The following is a 16,147-nucleotide window of genomic DNA, read 5'->3' on the forward strand; positions in this document are numbered from 1 at the left end:
GATTTCTGGGTCAGCTTCGTGAGTGGTGCAGAAATAGAAGAAAAAAACCTTCTACAAATATCCTGTAATAACCTGCTAAGCCCAGAAAACTATGAACCTTTGTAGGTGTTGTGGGCCTTGGCAAAATTTGCACGACCTCAATCTTTTGGGTATCTACCCGAATACCATCGGCTGATAAAAAAACCTAACCTAAATCAAATCAAGTATTCCCTGAGTAAGAATCCTAACATGCCCCAAAAAGGTCACCAAATTCAACCAAAATTCACACTTAGAAAATTTGACAAATAACTCTCGAGTTTGAAGAACTCTAAGAACAGTACGCAAGTGATCCACATGTTTAGTCTCGGACCTAGAATATACCAGGATATCGTCGATGAACACAATCACAAATAAATCTAAGAAGGGCCTGAACACAATGTTCATCAAATCCATAAACACTGCCGGTGCATTAGTTAGCCCAAATGACATTACCCGGAATTCGAAATGACCATATCTGGTTCTGAAGGCTGTCTTAGGAATATCTTTCTCCCTAACTCGCACCTGATGATACCCGAATCTCAAATCTATCTTTGAAAACCATTTGGCGCCTTGTAATTGATCAAATAAGTCGTCAATCCTTGGGAGTGGATATTTGTTCTTGATATACACTTTATTCAGTTGCCGATAGTCAATGCACATTCGCAAGGAGCCATCTTTCTTTCGCACAAACAACATGGGTGCTCCCCATAGGAAAGAACTAGGCCTAATAAAATCCTTTTCAAGCAAGTCCTTTAATTGCTCCTTCAACTTTTTCAACTCTGCGGGAGCCATCCTATAGGGAGGAATAGATATGGGTTTTGTATCCGGTAACACTTCAATAGCAAAATCTATCTCCCGTTCAGGAGGGAGGCCTGGAAGCTCTTCCAGGAATACATTCGGGAACTCATTCACCACGGGGACAGACTGAAGAGTTGGCAGTTCAGCTTCTACATCTTGAACCCGAACTGGTTGGTAAATACAACCTTTTGTGATCATTTTCCTTGCCTTTAGTTGGGGACACAGTATTTTCTTTCCATTCTTAAACTGGTTTTCCCGGAAACTGGAAGCGAACTATTTTCATTCTACAATTAACATTGGCATAGCAAGAAGCCAACCAATCCATACCTATGATAACATCGAAGTCTACCATTTTTAACTCATGTAAATCAACCATAGTACGATGGTCACAAATCACAACTACACAATTTCTATATACTCGACTAGCTATTACCAGTTCACTAACGGGTATAGATAGCTCAAAAGGTTTGATCGACTCCGATTTGACCCCAAACCGACCCGCAATATATGGAGTAACATATGACTATATGGAGCCCAGATCTATCAAAGAATACACATCATGAGAGAATACCGATATTATACCTGTAACGACATCGGGAGAAGACTCAAGATTCTGGCGTCTCGCCAATGCATACATATGGTGCCGAGGACCACTATAACTGGAACTCTCCCTCTACCTCTACCATGGCTGACTGGCGCATGTGATCTGGCCCCATAGGGCGTATAGATGATGAAGACCCAGTTGCCGACCCTGAAGGCTGGGCCCTGCCCCTGCTACCAACCGAGGGACACTCACGCATGATATGGCCTGGCCGACCGCATGCATAGCAAACCTCTGAGCCTAGTCGACACTGGCCCCAATGTAACTTCCTGCACTGGGAGCATCGTGGCACGAGTGGCCATGCCTGACCCGAATCGCCTCTGATCAGAGAATCTGAAGCCCTGAAACTCTTACTCGGCCCGGAATTAGTAGATCTATCAAAACTCTGGCCTGTAAACCGTGGAGGCAGACTAGTCATAGAATGGGCTGAATGCCTTGAAAACTACTGTCTTTGCCCGCCTCTAAACTAACTCGTCGGACCCAAAGATCTAGCCCTTTTGTTATACCCTCTATCATGCTCACGCTCACTTCTTTGCTGTTGTTGGCTTTCCTCCAAATTCTGGGCATGGGCATGAATGCGTGAAATATCCATGTTGTCCTGAAGGGACGCAGTCAAGCACCTATCCATCAAATGTGGCCCTAGGCCTCTCACAAATCGGTGCACTCGGTCACCCATATCCGCTACCTTGGCCGAAGCATACCTAGCCAAAGAATTGAAGTGGATACTATACTCTAAGGCACTCATACTTCCTTGCCTAAGATTCAAGAATTTATCAGCTCTAGCCCGCCGAACCTCTGGAGGCAAGTAAAGTCGGAGGAAGGCATCCAAAAATTCTTGCCATACCGGGGGAGGTGCATTGACTCCCCGTGAATCCATCCAAACCGTATACCAATGAACCGCGACATCCCGGAGTCTATAGGATGTTAACTCCACCGATTCAACGTCTAAAGCATGCATTAACCGAAGTGTCCCTAACATCCCATCAACAAAATTCTGAAGGTCCTCTTCCGGCTTTGACCATAAAAATTTCGGAGGGTTCAAGCTAATAAAATCATGGGCCCTCGCACTAACAGCCCTATCACCTTACCCTGTACCTTGCCACTGAGTCTGAGTGGCAAGCAACTGAGTAAGTAAATGAATATCCTCTTTTACATCTTTGCTTGAAGCATCCGGTGGAGGAGCTGGGGTTGAGGCTCCCTCATGCTCCTCAAAAATAGGCACTGAGTGAGAGGACTGAGATTGAGCCGCATTCTGGGACTCACCTTCCTCTATATCCGTTGGCGGTGCTCTTTCAGCCCGCTTTTCTGCCACCGTCTTGCCTTTTTGGGCTGCCGTAGCTTTTCTCTTTACCGGCATTTCTGAAATATAGCGAGTGGGCATTTACCACTGATCAATCAGGCAGTCAGCGCTACAACGATGAGTTAGTCAGAATTATAGTGTTGTACATATATGAGATTGTAGAGATATACATGTTAGGCTCTCAGCGGTAAGTTAGAGGTTACAAGTTGATTCTTATCCTTCTTATTTACATTATGGTTCATTTCCTCCTTACATACTCGGTACATTATTTCGTACTAATGTTTCTTTGCCTTGGGGATGCTGCGTTCCTGCCTGAAGGTTCAGATAGGTTGCCAGGAGGATCACACCGATAGGATTTGCCGAGTACCAGCCAGTGTGGTGAGTTTCATGTCATTTGGAGTTACCAGGTCCAGAGTTTTGTCTACATATAGTATGGGTAGGCCGGGGCCCTATCCCTACTATGTTACAGTTAGACTCCTGTGGAGGCTTGTGGACATGTCCTATCAGTTCAGTATGTCAGTATAGAGGCCTTGTCGGCCCTTGTATATGTCTGTTATTGGTTATTACTGCTTACAGAGACGTATACTGGCTTAGTCAGCTAGATAGCTATTCATGTATGCGTTGGGATGGTCTCATCTTATTGAGTTAGTCTAAAGTACAGATGTAACAACATGAGGCCTCGTCGGCCCAAATACGATATTATGTTTACAGGTTGGCCTCTTTGGCCTAGTTAGTCCTCTAAGACACAGAGGGTAAGAGTTACAGTTTTGTTTGCTTGGTCATTGTAGGGTGTTGGGTGCCAATCACACCTCACCTAGGTTAGGGTGTGATAGTACCAGTTGTTAACGAATTTCTACAAGTCCTTCCAGAGAATCTTCTCGGAGTTCCTCCTGATAAGGAGATAGACTTTGGTGATCTACTTTTCGGCACTGAGCCAATATCTATTCCGCCATACAGAATGGCTCCAGCAGAGTTAAAAGAGTTAAAAGGCAAGTTAAAAGATCTCCTTGATAAGGAATTTATTAGGCCTAGTGTTTTACCTTGGGGTGTGCCAGTCTTGTTTGCCCTAAAGAAAGATGGTTCTTTACGCATATGCATTGATTACCGCCAGTTGAACAAGGTCACCTTTAAGAATAGATACTCTCTTCCTAGGATAGACGATTTGGTCGACAAACTTCAAGGTTCCTAGCGTTATTCTAAGATTGACGTCAGATCAGGATACCATCAGTTAAAAGTTAAGGAAGTTGATATTCCTAAGACCACTTTTGGAACTCGTTATGGTCATTTTGGATATCTTGTCATGTAGTTTGGGCTGACAAATGCACCAGCTACTTTCGTGGACCTTATAAACAGGGTCTTCAAGCCGTATCTTGATTTATTCGTCATTGTATTTTTTGATGATATTTTTTTGTATTCTCGAAGCGAGACTGATCATGCAGCGCATCTCACAATACTATTACAGACACTTCAGGACCATGAGCTGTATGCTTAATTCTCATAGTGTGAATTTTGGCTCAAGTCAGTGGAATTTCTAGGCCATTTAATTACAGGTGATGGTGTGAAGGATGACTCTCAGAAAATTGATGCCGTAAAGAATTGGCCCAGACCCACCTCAGCTTTCGATATAAGAAGTTTCTTGGGTCTGGTAGTCTATTACAGATGTTTTGTGGAGGGATTTTCCTCTATTTATGCTCTGTTGACTAAATTGACTCAGAAAAAGGTTAAGTTTCAGCGGTCAGATGAATGCGAGCAAAGCTTTGAAGAATTGAAGAAGTGGTTAACTTCTACTCTAGTTTTGACACTACCAGAGGGAACCGAAGGGTTCGTAGTTTATTGTGATGCTTCAGGAATTGATCTCGGATGTGTCTTAATGTAGCATGGTAAGGTTGTAACTTATGCATCTCGCGTAAGATTCATGAAAAAAATTATTTGACTCATGATCTAGAATTGGCCGTCGTGGTTTTTGCACTTAAGATATGGCGTCATTATTTGTATGGAGTGCATGTTACTGTTTTCACTGATCATAAAAGCCTGTAGTATATCTTCAAGCAAAGGAAGCTGAATCTTAGGCAGAGAAGATGGCTCAAATTGCTTAAGGACTATGATGTGGATATTCTCTGTCATCCAAGGAAAGAAAATGTGGTAGCCGATGCTCTTACTCGGCGTTCCATGGGAAGTTTAGCTCACGTTGAGGAAGATACAAGAACTATGACAAAGGAAGTTCACCGTTTAGCTAATCTAGGAGTTTGACTCTTGGACTCCAAGGATGGTGGTATTGTTGTTCAGAATAGAGTTCATTCCTCCTTAGTGGTAGAAGTTAAAGAAAAGCAGTTTAGTGATCCCTACTTATTACAACTGAAAAAGGGATTCACAAGCATAAGACAATTACTCTTGAACAAGGGGGAGATAATGGTACCTTGAGGTACCGAGGCAGATTATGTGTTCCAGATGTAGATGGGCTCAGAAAGAGAATTATGTCAGAAGCTTACAATTCCAGGTATTCCATTCATCCAGGTTCCACTAAGATGTATCATGATCTTAAGGAGATTTCTTGGTGGAATGATATAAAGAAGAATGTAACAGATTTTGTGGCTAAATGTCCGAATTGTCAGCAAGTGAAAGCCAAACACCAGAGGCCTGGTGGTTTTGGCATGAATATTGATATTCTGTTTTAGAAATAGGAGATGATAAACATGGACTTCATAACAGGTCTACCTCACTCATCCCGCAGACATGACTCGATTTGGGTGATTGTGTACTGACTTACTAAGTCAGCACACTTTTTGTCAGTCAAGACCACAGATTCAGTAGAAGATTATGCCAAGTTATGCATTCAGGAGATTGTCAAATTTCATGGGACTCCTTTATCTATTATTTCAGATCGTGGTGCTCAGTTCACAACGAACTTCTAGAAATCCTTTTAGAAGGGATTGGGTACCAAGGTAAACCTTAGCACAACTTTTCATCCGTAGACAAACGGCCAGGCAGAGCGCACTATTAAGACTCTTGAGGACATATTGAGAGCATGTGTCCTAGATTTCAAAGGTAATTGGGATGACCACTTGCCTCTCATTGAATTTTCTTATAATAACAGTTACCATGCTAGTATCAAGATGACACCGTTTGAGCCTCTTTATGGGCGAAGATGTAGATCACCCATTGGTTGGTTCGAAGTTGGTGAGGCAGAATTGCTAGGGCCAGACTTGGTCTATCAGGCTATGGAGAAAGTCAAGTTGAGTCAAGAGCGTTTGAGAACGGCTCAGAGTCGTCAGAAGTCCTATAAAGATGTGAGGAGAAGAGACTTAGAGTTTCAAGTTGATGATTGGGTGTTCCTAAAAGTTTCACCTATGAAAGGTATTATGATATTTGGGAAGAAAGGGAAGCTTAGTCCTCGATATATTGGACCTTACAAGATCCTGTGAAGGATTGGTCAAGTAGCTTATGAGCTTGAGTTTCCATAAGAGTTGGCTGCTGAACATTCAGTGTTCCATGTGTATGTTAAAAAAATGTGTGGGAGACCCGTTGTTGGTTGTTCTCACTGACACCATAACGGTTAAGGATGGTTTGACCCATGAACAAATCCCCGTAGCCATTCTTAATTGTCAGGTGTGCAAGTTGAGAACTAAGGAAGTAACCTCAGTGAAGGTCGTATGGAGGAGTCAAAAAGTTAAAGACGCTACATGGTAAGCCGAAGAAGATATGAAATCCAAGTATCCGTACTTGTTTGAAGAGCAAGCAGAGGATGTTCAAGGTAAACAACCTCCATATCCATGTCATGTCCCTTACATATTTATGTCTCATGTTTCACGTTCACGTTCACGTATTCAGTACCCATGTCTCATGCTTCAGTATTCATGTTTCCATGTAACTACGTTATGTAAGTCCAACTCATGTTTCATATCATGTTTCTTTCACGATCATGTATTCAAGCCATGTGCAGTACCCATCTTAACCCTGACCCAACATTCAAGGACGAATGATCCCAATGGGGAGATATTGTAACACCTCGTACCTTTAAACTAGGCTACGTTCATGATTTGGGACTTAGAAACCAAGACGGGAATGCGGAATTGGGAAAATTCCTTCAGAACGGGAAAAGTACGGGCTACGTCAAATTGTACGGGCCGTACTTTTAGGGCGTACCTTGCCTTAGGAGAAAGTTGGAGGTTCTGGAAATTTTCATCTAAGTACGGGCAAGATTGTATGGGCCGTACAATAAAGTACAGGACGTACTATGCAAGCTGTACTTCCCCCGTTGAATATCGTTGCCACTGGAATTTGCTTCCCATGTACGACCAGAATGTTCGGGTTGTACTTTCAAGTACGGGCCGTACATGAAGGCCATACTCCACCTACTTCAGCCAGAAAGTATAAATACGTGGGTTCAGTTTTATTTTTCAATTTTAATTCCCTCATGTCCCAGGAACGAAGTTCTCCTCTCCCTACCATCAAGATACATTAAGGCAAGCTATTCCAAGATAATTCTAAAGTTTGTCCATGATTACTAAGTAAGAATTCAATGTTTTAACCAAGGGTTTTCAAGAAAACGTATTTAAAGGATTCAGGACTAAGGCTTTAGGGATTCTGCTTCAAGTACATATTATTGATACAAGTTTTGGAGCATAACCAGGTATGTAGGGTTTCTATCTACGTGTGGGAACATCGTTGTTCATCCCGACGCCACGTTCTTCCATGATTATATGAAAGTTCTGCAAAAACTAGGGTTCTAGACATGTTCATGATAAACCCTAATATCACGACCCAGCCAGAGGACCATGACGGACACCTGGTGCTAGCCTACCGAGTACCTCAAAACGTACATCTCATGGTCATGTTTGAGTGGGCCATGAAGCTGACTCAGAAATATCATAACTGGATGGGAATATATATATATATATATATATATATATATCTTCAAACTGTGCCCATATATACGGGCCGATATGGCTGTCAAACGATATAACAAAATATGGACCGAAAGGTCACAAAACAACTAATTGTACATATCTATCTACGAGCCTCTTCATGGAGTACATACCATAATAGCGACGGGACAGGACCCCGCCATGCCCATATATATAAAAAAGAATCATACCATGCTGAACTGCAACTCCGGAACAAGTGTAGTGCTCCTGTACCCATGCTGAGATGGCAGCCTAAGAATCTGTACCGTCTCCCTATATACCTGCGGGCATGAACACAACGTGCATAAACAAAATGACGTCAGTACGGACAAAGTACTGAGTATGTGATGCATGAGTGTAACATTAGAGAGACATAAGAAACTATAGGGTAAGTGAATGCAACATGTATGTCTGAACTGTCCCTGCGTGTGAATCATGTATATAATTACTGTGCATCTGAACTATCTCTGAGGTCTAATGATATGTATAAATAATGTGCATGTATGCATAAGGGTCAAACATATATATGTGTATATAACGCCTGTCAAGCCTCTGTGGGCATCCCATCGTATCGTATCTATCGTATTGTGTTGTATCAGCCTCTGTGGGCATCATGATCATCGTATCATCATATGACCAGCTGATCAGGTGGTAGTGCGTATATAATGCCGTCACCTTCTCCATACCCAATACATCTATATATGATGCATAATATACGCGCATATAGCACCTGAGGGGTCATAGGTCTGCATATATATATATATATGCAGACCTATGACCCCTCAGGTGCTATATGCGCGTATATTATGCATCATATATAGATGTATTGGGTATGGAGAAGGTGACGACATTATATATATATGCATAAACATGATAGGAGTACAAGTGACTCTAAAGACCAAACTGGATCTAAGTAAGACTTTCTGAGGATAACAATATGGAAAATGAATCAAATGGATCATTCCTACCTCTAAGAATAAAGTCATTATGGATAACGTTACGTATACGTTTGATTCATAAGGATCGTGCCAAAAAAAAGGAATGGGATAGCCTTAACATACCTCGTTGTCTCCTTAATACTCAACGCCTATGCTCTCGAGTTTGCAAATCTACATTCTAGTTGATTCATACTAAGCTTAAGTCGTTGAAACGCTTATATGGTCAAACTAAACTAATAAATGAGTTGACGAAAATCGGGCTGCATTTCCTTTATCTCTTATAGTTCCACCAATCTTCTAAACAACACTCAAACATCTATAACAATGTCAACAATTCCATAGTCAAGATATTATATTCAAATTACACTCAAATCATTCCAAAAAAATTCTTTAAAAATCCATTCATAGTCAACAATTACCACACAATACTTTATGACCTTCCCTACCATGATTCCTTTCACCTTTATGACTTTCTAACCTCTAAATCAACTCAATATAAGTAATAAAGGGAAGAACATTTTTGACACCTAATTTTCACCTCATGAGATGCGTATTTTAATTTTCAAATTTCCCGAGTCAAAGACGGAGTAAGGACACTTCCTTTCAATTTTAAAATTTTAAAAATCCCGAGAAAATTGCAAAAATGACTTTTAATCATTATTTCCTGAAAAAACTGACAAATATGAGAAATAAGAGTTATTCGCTTTCATCCCGATCCGTCAAGTCTGGGAAAATTGTTGATTTAAACAATGTATTAATTACGACTCATTTTTACCACATTTTTGTCATTTTTAAATATCCCTCAGAACTATGGCAATATTAGGCTTGTTTTAAAGCTAATATTTTTAATTTTCGAGTTTTGAATTTTAATTTTCCAAAATAATTATTTTACTTTGTAAAATGAGTATTTTTAATATATGATTTAAATTAATGAGGGGTTTCTATTTATTATTTTTAAACTAAGGGGGGGGGGGGGGGGGGGTTGTTAATGTTTTAAAAAAAAAGGGAGTGTGAAGTTTTAAAACAAACTTCACACCCCCTCGTTTCACCCGACCCCTTTCCCCTCTTTCTCAGGCGATTTATTTTCTACCATAGGGTTCCGCCATCGATGGCCAATCCATGACTGTTCTTCGTGGGATTTTTGAGGGGTTTTGTTCCTTGTCACAGTGTTCTCACCATTTTCAGGTTTAATTTCATATAATCTTCGCCAGTTGGTCTCGAATTTGAATTATTTTGGGGATGTTGCTCGTGTTTCTCCTGTGCATAGTTTCCATGGGCAGGGCCTTGAGCCCTTAGCCAACTTATGCACTATGTAAATTAAATGAGGGACTTAGGATAATTTCCTAAAGATTCCTTCTGATTTGCGTACCATTGTTGGGGGATTCTATGTTGTTTGGTACGATTTTAGTACTATTGCATCGTTAGAATATAATAATTTTTTTATTGATGACAAGGCGTACTATCCTAGTATTTTTTTAATTTATTTGTATTTTTTCGGGTACAATTAGTTAGATTGTTAGCTGGATTACGTGATTTGTGTGAAATTTTGTTGGATAAGGTACAATAGGTACAAATTTGCTGAGAATGTTGTTGTCCTTAACTTAAATTCGAATTTGTTATAGAATTGGGGGGAAATTTGATTTCATTTCGGGTCATTTTTGTCCTTAGGGTTGTGATTATCATGCTATAAATAGAATATGATTGTGACATTTTATGGGTCTGATTTTTTTAATAAAAAATTCTCTCTTAAAATAGCTAGGGTTCGATTGTCACATTGATCTTCCTATCCTACTGTTATATTACTACTATATTGCCTAAAAATATACTATTATTACACTATTTTACTGATATCATACATAAACACTGTTATTACTTTTAAAAATTCAAGAACAAAGGGGCTGTTTAAGGTTTTTTGGGTGTTGGTGTTTGAAGTTTGTGATTCAACCCCTCCTTTTGATCTTTTGGTTGCCCTATAAAAAGGTAACATCACTATTCTCCTATTTTATTTTTAGCACTTATATGAGCTTGAATAACTGTCCTATTGTTTAATTATGTGTTTTGAGACTTTGGTTGGTTGATTTGATCACATTTTTATCTTAGTCTAGTTGGTAATATAGTTTTGATAGTGTTTTAGGTTCTATAATGGCATTGAGTTGATCTGAATCATGTTTGAGGTTCTCTTTATTTTTTTTTGGATTTCTGGAAGCTAAAAGATAAGACATGATTAATTGCATTGTGAATTTGGTCTTGTTGTAGTAGGTTGTTTCAGATTCTAGTTCTATTATGTTGGTTTTTGTTAGAACTTGGTACTGTTTTATTTGAAATTTAGGCACTTAGCTTTGTTTTCACTAATTTCTGCTCATTAGGTTATGAAGATGATCCAGCCTTATTTATCTTAGACTAAATCAGTTTTTTTTTTTTTAGTTGCTTTGTGGCATTGTTCTTGAATCTAAGTGATTTCAAAAAAATCTAATATATGGCTTCCAACTTGGTTTCACTATAAAGAACTTGAATTTTTTCAGAAATTTGCCAAGCTTAAGTCTATAGAAATTGAAACTGATCTTATGCCTCTTATTGTTCACTTTAAGCAATCTAATATTTTTAAAGGTAGTTTGAATTCCCCAAACCTTCTTGTTGAAGTAGAGTTTTGAAATCTTGGAACTTATTCCTAAACCTATGTGTGTTGATTAATTGAAACTGTCTAAAAAGGAAAAGAAATGAACTGTTTTTTCCTAAACTATTTAGTATAAGCATTAGTTTGTAGTGGCTTGTCTCCCCTTCTTCACTGGTCTCTCACCTAGTTCATTATGAAAACTGTTCATGTCTCTGTTTTAAATTTGAGTGTAAATTTCATGTGTTCTTGTTGTTAAGATAAGTAGGAGTACAAAAGGGTTAAAACTGAATATAGAGAGTTAAAAAAAGAAAAGAAAAATAGACTTAGTAACAACTTAAGTTCCTTTTCTTTCTTCTGTTTGTTTGACTTCTTTAAGACTTGACCATTAGCTAAATTTCTCTGTGAATTGATTAGGCTCATAAGTGTTTCTATGTGAGTTTTCCTATTATCTATCACTTACTACGACTCTATTTGACATATGTTTGCACCTAAGATAGATTTATACTCTCTTTGATTATTGTGAACCTGTCTGATTTAGTCTTAATCACTCTTTGTAACTTAATAAGACCCCTGTGTGACTCCTACTCCTTGTTTTGGATTCCTGTGCGTAAATTCTGAATAATTCTTAGTATAAATCTTCATTTAAGGACCCTGTTAATGCTCTATGAGCATGGATATGTACTAAGATAATCCTAAGTGACTATTTGTGACCTTGGCAACTTAAGAATGGACTAAAATCAGGACTTAGAGGCCTGGAAAATAGCAACAAATCTGTGATATTACCTAAACTTGTTTAAATTAACATTGGTTTAGAAGAAACAACTTTAGACCTCCTGCTTGATTCTGTAACACTTTGTTATGACATGAATGAAACTAAAAATGATTCTTTGCCATTTAGTTAACTTAAGAATAATCTAAGGATGAATTTCTGGAAGCCATTTAACAATAGCTGCTTTGCTTAAAGATTAGACTAGTCACATGTTTTGTTTGCTTATTTGCCTTATCTTGTCATTTCTGAACTTTGCTAAGCATAAGAAGATGAAAATGATCTTTCCTAAATCTGTTTCATGAAATTGAGACTATCTAGGTGGAGAATTGGTTAAAACATGAAATCTGTAGGATTTGCAGGATATTTTGATCTTAGAAGAGTCTAATTGTCTTGGATTTTGTGTGCATTTGTTGGCTTCATTTCTGGGAACTGGAAAAAGAATAAGGTAAGGAAGTTACAAAGAACTTGGCTTTTACCTCAAAATTGAAATAAGAGGGACTGGGGGACAGTTTATAGGTTGATCTTGTATCTGAATTTCTGATACTTCCTCGTACTCTATTTATTTGTAGTTTTCCATGAAAATTGCTCTTTGTAGCTTATATTAATATAAGACCATATTCCTGAGGTTTCTTGTATAACATAGATCACATAGGGGCTAAGGGTGAATGGACTGGAAATAAAGACTAAACTGCTTTAAAAATCCAAGTATAGCACCTGCTTATTTATACTTATTCTTGCTACTCAATTATGAGTTTTTGAAATTCATATATGGGATTCCTTGCTCCAGTTTACTTGTTTGAATCAAGTCATGCCTAACACACCACCTTGTAACCTAAGTCAGCAGCATGAACATTTCTTGATTACCTTTTTAACACTGAGCTATTTCTGTGCATTATCCTTTACTAATATGCAAAAATGGCTTTGGACCTTGAAACCTGTTTCTGTACCTTCCTTGATCTGTAGTGGGTTGTTTAAAGATGATCTCCTAGCATTTGTATAAAGCTCTCTATTAACTAAAATGAACTCTTGATGGGATAATTTAGTACTATGTCTCTTTTAACTATTGATTTCGTCTAAAATTTAAGAACTAGAACTCTGAGTGTGAGAGTTATAGCCTTTACCCTGTTCCTTTTCCCTTCTCTCTCCTTTACTTCTTAATCTTGTGCTACCTTACTCCTTTATCCTCCCCCCCCCCCCCCCCCCCCCCCCCCATTGTTGATGTTACCTGTTTATCACCTAAAGAGTGTTATGTCTCATTTGGTTATACCATGGCTGTTTCTGAGAATTGACACTTGATAAACCTTGCATTACCAACCTCTTTACTGTCGAAGCTGCTTGATATCTTAGCTTTTGCATCAGTTGAACTTTCCTGTGACTTTCTTGTCCTAAGTATATTGATAATTAGTTTTGAAGTTGCACATTATAGAACCTTTGCGTGCTTGTTTAGCCTGGATTGGCTGTTGAATACTTAACTTTGAGATGCTGGGGATTTCTGGGAAAAACATGAAGCTTTTATGTGATTTGTGTGTGTTGTTTTAAAGCTGAAGTCAAATGAGTATATGGTATATAGCAAGTGTATATGGAGGGTATGCCCTTCAAAGGGTTTTGCTCTGCATCTTAGCAAGTATACCAGTGGTATATCATGCATACAACAGCTTTGACACTTAGATGATTTGAGAAGAAAATTGAGTAGTATACTAATAGTATACCATGTATATCACAGCTTGAAAACTTAGAAAAATTTGAGAAAATGGAGTAGTATACCGGTGGTATATCATGTATATTACCCCTTGACACTTCGAAATATTTAGCTTGGGTTTGTTATTTGGGCCAGTCATCTGCATTTCTATATTTGACCTATCATTACTACTATTTAGAGCCTATTTTTGTATCTAGGTCATTTGGGTTGTTGGATGCTGTCGATTATTGTTAATGGGCTAGGATCGATCACTTAAATTCATTTTGGTTTTGTAATAATTATTGTAGTCTTAATATTGTACTTAGTTTGATTTATGAATGAGTACTAATACTATTTATACCTATTTGTGTTCTTGTCCACCCAAACCCGTTGGTGGGTCCCAACGGGGCCCACTAACGTATCTTGATCGAGTCTACCAACTTGGAGCAAAAATGGAGCGTACTTTTGGACCCGAGGATTACCCTAACTACATAACACATTCTTATTGGGCTTGGTCGGCCCAATTCCTTATCTCTTTATTTATGAATTTCATATTCAGAGTTTGAGCATCTATTTTATTTATTGGAACCTTTAAAAGTTATGCTATAATTTAAGAGTTGCCAAAACTTGACTTTCAAAATATTACAAATTGACTTGAATAAAAAGGATATGACTCACACAACTCTCCTAAAATTAATACCATTTCGCAAACTTGGACAAAAATTGATCGATTTATTTTTATATATATGAGGACTGAAATGATTATTTTAAGAACTTGTGGACTATATGGACTAATTTAAGACTATATGGACTAATTTAAGACTTGTGGACTGATTTGGACTTTCAAAAACTTGGACTATCTAAAAAAATAATAATTGGTTTAAATTTGATAAAAAAATAAATATAGTTGACAAATGGACACTAATAGTATGCCTTAAACTATGTTCTAAACATAACTAAAAACTCTTTAAAAAACTTAAAAGGGTGGGCTTATGTGGTGTTCTACCTAGGTTAAAGGCCTTCGGGAGTTAACCTAGGTGTTCTAGTCCGAAACCCAAACGCCCAATTTTGGGCAAAACTTTCCCACTTTCGTTTCTTGAAATGTGATAGATTTTTTATGAATGACTAAACTCTTTGTCGCGGGAGTATAAGCCAAAACAATTTTTCCACTATAAATAATTTGTCTACAAAGGCATACTATTAGAACCCGTAGGTCAACCATATTTTATGAATCCTTAATACCGGAGTGCCTAACACCTTCCCTGGCGGATCACCAGAACCCTTACACATACTTTGGTTAGATTAGGTTTCTTTTAAAATTTAGCCATTTTAAATGAACCCTTTTCAAATTTATTTTCCTAATTTCCTAAAAATTAGGTGGCTTTATAAAAATACTTTGGTTTGTTTCATAAAGATCATCCAAAAAAGAAGGAAGGGTTATCTTTACATACCTTGTCGCTTACTTACTCATCCCATGTCTCATTTCTTGAACCTGCAGATCTATATCCCAAAGCTATATGCTCAAATTAGTCCGTAGGAATTAGCTTTAAACTCATATTAACTTAACAAAATGATTTAATGAATCCGTTGTATAATTCGTTCTAATCAAACTTCATATCATTTCCAAATTACAAACAAAGACATCAACAACGTCATCAGATAAATTCCATGGAAACAGAACAATAACTCATTTCATAACTCTATAGAATTTGGCCCACATTTCACTAATCTCATACAATCTACAAATAATACCAAATATGCCAATAATTAAATTAGGATACTCTTTCAAACCAATCCTTAATTACTTAGAAATCTAACGATATTCGGGCAGCATCTTCCCTAAAACATAATAATCCTCGTGATTCCAACTTAGCCAAAATATTAATCATTATACCAACAACAACAATACCAATAATTTCATATCAAACTAAAAGTAAATCCATTCGTAAATCAGCTCCAAAACAGCCTAATATACATTCCTATACCGATGCTTGTATACACATCTTTATTTTCGTATATACATAATATAACAACAACCAAAACAACAACAACTGCAGCCAATCCAATTATAATCCAGCCCACAAAACAATTTGTAACAACCACCAAACAGTCCGTATGATAACAACGAAAATTTATCCGATTTCCGATATAGTTTTCGTAATTCTTTCATCTAACAACGTAGATATGACTCGGATAACTCAAATACATTTATGAGAGAGGATTTCTTACCTTAAATAGAAATATGTTGCTGCTCTTGAAAAATGAATCACGTTGTCACTTAACTTTAGAACTTTCCAAGTTGCTGATTACAAAACTAATCACGTTCTTTGGTTTTTTTTTTTGCTTCAATGGTAAACTTCATCTTTTTCTCCCTTTGAAAATGTAGATTCACGTTCTGCCCCCCATCAATGGAAATAGGAAATATAGTTGATTGTGGAGTTATAAGAACGAAATTGAGGTAACAATGAAGCTTACTGCTGGTACATTTTCTTTTCTTTGGACATGAAGGAGTATTTTGCAATGTGAA

General features: G+C 37.9%; 1 long non-coding RNA gene across 1 annotated transcript; it reads right to left on the reverse strand.

The window, feature by feature from the left end:
* Nucleotides 1–7,634: 7,634 nt before the first annotated feature.
* On the reverse strand, nt 7,635–16,147 carry LOC132642446 (uncharacterized). Its single transcript, XR_009583165.1, has 3 exons — nt 15,850–16,147; nt 15,072–15,120; nt 7,635–7,902 (listed from the first exon to the last, which is right to left on the reverse strand). It is a non-coding gene; the product is annotated as an uncharacterized LOC132642446 (long non-coding RNA).

This window comes from Lycium barbarum, chromosome 5, assembly GCF_019175385.1.
Source record: "Lycium barbarum isolate Lr01 chromosome 5, ASM1917538v2, whole genome shotgun sequence".
Classification (NCBI taxonomy): Eukaryota; Viridiplantae; Streptophyta; class Magnoliopsida; order Solanales; family Solanaceae; genus Lycium; species Lycium barbarum.